This window comes from Sarcophilus harrisii, chromosome 1 (assembly GCF_902635505.1).
Source record: "Sarcophilus harrisii chromosome 1, mSarHar1.11, whole genome shotgun sequence".
Lineage (NCBI taxonomy): Eukaryota > Metazoa > Chordata > Mammalia > Dasyuromorphia > Dasyuridae > Sarcophilus > Sarcophilus harrisii.
Window position 1 is genome coordinate 159,279,596 of NC_045426.1, and position 6,000 is coordinate 159,285,595.

The following is a 6,000-nucleotide window of genomic DNA, read 5'->3' on the forward strand; positions in this document are numbered from 1 at the left end:
CCACGCCGCTTGATTTTAGCAGCATCCCAAATGATACTATAGTCTAATGTTGAAAGGATGCATTTGGGAATAGTGTCCACACCTGGTGGGGGGTGGGGATGAATGAGAAGGAGTTGAAGAGTTTCTGAAGGCTGAGTTAAAAGAAGTGTCTGCTGTGCCTAGCCTTGAGGGGGAAGGGCAACATGTGCTGGTGAGACTAGATAAGAACTTGACCCATTTAAAGGGAAAAAAAAGTTTAGAACTTGTCCCTTTAAATATGTGACAGCCTAAAAATAGGAATCCTGTTGAGATATCTTATGTGTAAATAGATGTAATTGATTGCTCACTGGCCAAACTTCAGATAATCTTTTCAAAGAATAGTACTTTGTAATCTCTAGCTTGGTATTGATGTCATAAATCAGCTTAACAGAAAGGTGCTGAAATGCTTTTGGAAGAAAAAAAAGATAAATGTTTAACTACCAACGTGCTTGTCCACATCTTTTTTTTTTTTCTCCTTCAGAAAGATAGATATTTAGAAATCCCCTTTCTGGTGTACCACTCTAATGCTCATGCTGTGGAGGGTGGCCTTGGGATTTAACCTATCAGAGCACTGCCCTAAACACAGTGTTTTCCCTAAGATAGGATGGTGGAGCAGTCACCCAGGAGGGTCTTCAGTGTCTCCATTAATCATTTTAAACATGAAAATGCGGGACAGGAGTGCTGATCCTAGAGTCTGCTTGTTGAAATTTCAATGTGTTGGCTGGAAAATAGACTGTGTGCCTTTACTACACTTTTTCATACTGAAACAACTCAAGATTCAGATAAAACTAAGTGATATCAAATGCCCTCACCAGCAAGAGAGTACAAGGAATATAATCACAGTGGGGGAAAAGTCCTATGGTTTAGAGTCTGCTTTAATTCATTCTTGCCCTGTCCTGTCATTGATAGAAAGCCTGGGAGCTATGGATGCCTTTTACATTTGGAAATAACAGTTTCCCTGGGAAAGCTAGAAGACCTTGGTAGGTATGAACTAGAATTTGGAACTAGAATGCAAGTAGTCTTGGACCAAAGATCAGCCCCTCCTATTCTAGTTTTCTATTCATTGCCTCTTTTCTTATTGAAGATCTTTGTATTTCCATTGGGGCTACACCAATGAGTTGTCTCACCCTTGAAGATTACCTACCAAGCTGATCAGAGAGTTGACTTTTTATTCTCACTAATTAATTGCTTCCCTACTCTAATGGTGACAGCTAGGTAGTACAGTGGATGGAGTCAGGAAAACCTGAATTCAAATCTGGATATAGCTACTAGCTGTGTGACTCTGGGCCAGTCAATGAAGTTTGCCTCAGTTTTCTTCTCTATAAAATGAGTCGGAGAAGGAAAATGGCAAACTACTCCAATGTCTTTGTCAAGAAAATCCCAAATGGGGTCATGACTGAAATAACTGAATAATTATGGAAAAGCACAAGATTTGAACATCTGGAGTCTTGAGCTGCAAAGCAGGACTAGAACTCAGGATGGTGTGTTCTATAATCATATTATTTTATTCCTATGAGTCTCAGTTTCCTAAGGTCATTTATAGGTTTAAAATTCTATTCTTAAGTCAAATCAACAAATCAGCTAATATAAAAGCACCCTGTTCTAGGTAGAGGAACAGACTGAATTTAGATAAGACCTTGTCCCTTGGCTTCTCTACCCTGGTTGGCCCAATCTTTTCACTGTCCCTTACAACATTAACATACTGATTTCCTAACTCTGTGCCTTTGCCTGTTTTCCCCAACCTGCTTTTCTCTCTACCTCACACCTACCAGGGCTTCAAATCTTAGCTCACTACTAGAATATAATCCCCTTAAGGCCAGGAAATGTTTCATATTTGTCTTTGTGTCCTATAGTTCCTGGCACAGGAAAGGTATTTGATAACTGCTTGTCAATCAATTGATTCCTCTTCCATGTATCTTCTCTGAGGTGATTGATAGCTGCAACATAAAAAAGAAACATTTGCCTGAGGTTTTATTGACAGGCTGAAGTACTCTAATTCACTTACTTTCTTCCCTCCTTGGATATTCTTATTCTTTTCCCCTCAAACAAACAAACCAATCCAAAATGATACAACCAGATATTTGAACAAAACAATGAAGAAAAAATTCCTTCCCATATAATTCCTACCTTTTGACTGTTTTCACCACTGAACAAAATTAGAAGCAATAGGTGAAAGTTTCAGAGAAGCAGATTTTACAAAGAAAAAAAAATACCTAATGAAGAATGTCAGAAAATGAAATGGTTTGCCTCAGGAAGTAGTAACTTCCCCACTCTTGAAAACCTTTAAACAGAAGCTAGAAGAAAAGCTTGGTTAGAATATTACAGAAGGGGTTTTTGTTCAGGTACAGGTTGGAATTGTTGTCCAAGAGGAGTGAAATGAGGTAATGAGAAAAGAACTGGATATGATTAGAGAACATTGATTTAAATTCTCTTGCTAATGAGTACAAGTCACATCCTCTCTCTGAGTTTAATTTTTCTCTTTTGTAAAAGAGAAGGAAATGGCTCAGATACTCCAAGACCCCTTCTATTGAGGTAGCTAAGTGGCATTTTGGGCTTTGAATCAAAACCATTTGAGTTCAAATCCAGCCTCAGAACTTCCCCAGGATTGTTACAACAATCAAATGAGCTAATATTTATAAAACACTCAACATCATGCTTGGCACAGAGTAGGCACTTAATGAATGGCTACCCTCTTCCTTTAAGCTTTAAGTCTTGTCTTCTCATGACCTCCAAATCCCTTTCAATGCTGAGATTCTATAATTCTAAGCCTTCCCAGAATGCTGCAGGCTACATCGATTGCTCCTTTCTTGGAAATCCTAACACATTTACAGTTTCTAAGGCAATTTAACATTCAATCATGTACCTTTTCATTTGTTTTCAGTTTCATGACTAGCTCTCTGAGACCAAGGATTTGTCTCCAACTTTAGAGTGCTGTGAATTAGCAAATGTCTATAAGTGCTATTTCTTCTTGATTTAATGAATTGACAGCTATTCTTGAGTCTGAAGGCCATTTTGAGTTTTGGTAATATGTCCATTCCCTCATCTCCCTTTATGGAGTTCCATTATTTCTGCCTGGCAGAGAAAGCTGGAACAGTCTCCCTGCTGTCATCTAGTCTTAGCAAAAATGCAGTCCTGGGTTTCCAAGCTAAGATACTGGACTGGCTGCACTCCAGCAGCTCATTAGTGATTCTGTCTTTCTGTTTAATGTTAATTTTGGCTCATAGATAATGCTGATGAAACTGTTCAATTAGCCCTTTGTGACATCTGTGGCAGATCAAAGTTTCAAAGTCACCTTGTTGGTCATGTGCACCCCAAGTTGTCTGTGCTTTGGCTACCTTCAATGCCTTCCCAGCACCTTCTTCTGTCAGCAAGGCTCCCAGAAAATGGGTTTGAGTTCTTAGTAATTCTAAGGTTTTTTTTTCATTCATTGTCAAAGCCCTTGTGACTTTTCAGAGATCTGAGAGACTGGAAGGCACTTCCTTATCATCTCCACAGTTTCCAATCCCCAGACTCCTCTCAAAGCAGAGCTTGGGTGCCATCACCTACTGAAGCCTTTCCAGACCCCTCTCCCTCAGTTGTTAGGGCTTTCTCCTTTTTGAATTTATTTTGCATTATTTTCTCTGCATTTTTTTTACTCATCTATGCCATAAGAATGAAGAGCAAAGGACTGTTTGGTTTTTGTATTTGTAAACCCTTTGCAAATAGTAATTGTTTAATCAAGTTTTCTCGAATCAAAAGGAATTGAAAGTGTTATTTGCTGGATATCAATTGTGACTTTCAGCTCCCTTTCTTGGAGGCCTCTAGGTTGGGTTAAATTAGAGCTGCTATGTTCCCATACTTTTCTGGGTATTGTGGTAACCATTATTGTTCCAGGTCAATCAATTGCTCAATAATGATTTACCAAGGAAAGACCCACTCTATTCCAGGCCTATGCTAGACACTGGAGTACAAAGACAAAAAAAGGAGTCCCTCTGTCCCAATCAGCTTACATCATATTGGACCGGCAGTATTTTCATAGATAAGTAAATAGAATATGCACAAAATAAACACCCAGTGATTGGGGCAAGGGCAATTAATAAACGGGGAAGGTTCAGGAAAAAGATTTTGAAGGCATGACATTTGAAGTGGTCCTTGAAGAATACCTGAGCTTCTAAGAGATGGAAATGGAGAAAAAAAGGGCATTTCATATACATGCAGAGGAGTCAGAAGATGAAATGCCTTGCCTGGGGACCCTCAAACAATCTAATTTGGCTAATGTGTAGAATGTATGAAAGGGGACAATAGATAATCAGTCTACAAAGTTAGACAGAAAGCTGAAGGGCTTTATATGCCAATCAGAGGACTTTATATTTTAACCTGATGGCCACAAGGAATCACTGGTATTTCTTGAGCAGACAATTGACATTGCCAATCTTGTGTTCTAAGAATATCAATTTGGCAGTTGTATAGAGGATGGGTTCAGAAAGAGGAGAGACTAAAGGGAGGATATCAAGGAGAAGCAACATCACCAATGAGAAGTGATGAGGGTGTGAGCTATGGTCATTTGTGGTATGTAGAGAGAGAAGAGTTGAAATATGGGAGGGATGTTAGAATTGATGAAATCTGGTACCCATTGGATGTGGTGAGTGAGAGAGGATGAAGAGCTATGGTTGACTCTTAGTTTGCAAAATCTGTGTGACTAGAGGGAAAGTAGTTTTCCTGACAGAAATAGGGAAGTGAGGAGGGGATCTAGGAGGAAAGAAATTCTGCTTGGGACATTGACTTTGTGGTGATTGTGAGAAATCCATGTGGAGATGTCTAGCACCCAGTTAGAGATGAGGGACTGGAGCTTATGAGAAAGATGAGAGCTAGATATATAAATTTGGGAGTGATCTGGATAGAGATGATAGATGCACCCATAGAAGCTGAGATCACTTAGACAATGTAGATGGTCAAGGATAGAATCTTGGCCAATATACACTCACAGGAAAGTGGGCATAGGTAATGATTCTGAAAAACAACCCAAGTAGAATCTGTCAGACAGACAGGAAGGGAAATATTATGGTGCAGTATCTTAAAAGCTTAGAGTGAATGAAATGTCCTGAAGTAGAGGATACTCCATCTTGTCAAATATGGCAGAGAAAGCAAAAAAGAAGTGAAAGAAGGTCATTGGATATAAGAATAAAGAGAGAATTAATAATGTAGAAAAAAGTCTCAGGCAAGTTCTGAGGACACAAGATAGATTATAAGAGATTGAGAAGTGAGTGCAAGGTGATCAAGTAAAGGTGATTGGAGGCAACTTTTTGTATGCATGCATTTATTTATTTTTGGAGAATGGTTATTAAAATTAGGAGAGATATAGGATGATGATGATGTGAAAGGAAAATAGAGGGTCCATAAAAGATCTTTTTCAGGATGAGGAAGATCTGAGTGTGTTTGGAGATAGCAGATCAGTAGCCAGTAACTAGGAAGAGATTGAAAATGAAAGAAAAAAGAGAGAATAATTGAAAGGGCAAGCTTTTAGGAAAGACAGGAAGGTATAGGATCAATGGAACAAATAGAAGATCATCATTATCAAAGAGAACAGCCTAATACCTGAGAATGAAACAAAGGAGAGAATAAAGAAGGAAACAGATAATTTAAAAAGTGAACCTGGATGATGGAATTTGCATTGTTGCATGGCCTCAGTTGTTGCTATTATTTTTCAATGATGTGAGAATTCATATGAGGAAGAGTAAAAGTAGTAGTAGAGGGATTTTAATAAATGAAACCTCTGGATCATGCATTAGTGAATTGATAGGGTAAAAGGATTGCAATTCTTCCTGTACAACAAGAGAACTGTTTGGTTCTGCACACATATATTGTATCTAGGATACACAGTGACATATTTAACATGTGTAGGGCTGCTTGCCATCTAGGGAAGGGGGTGGAGGGAGGGAGGGGAAAAATCAGAACAGAAGTGAGTGCAAGGGATAATGTTGTAAAAAAAATTACCCAGGCATG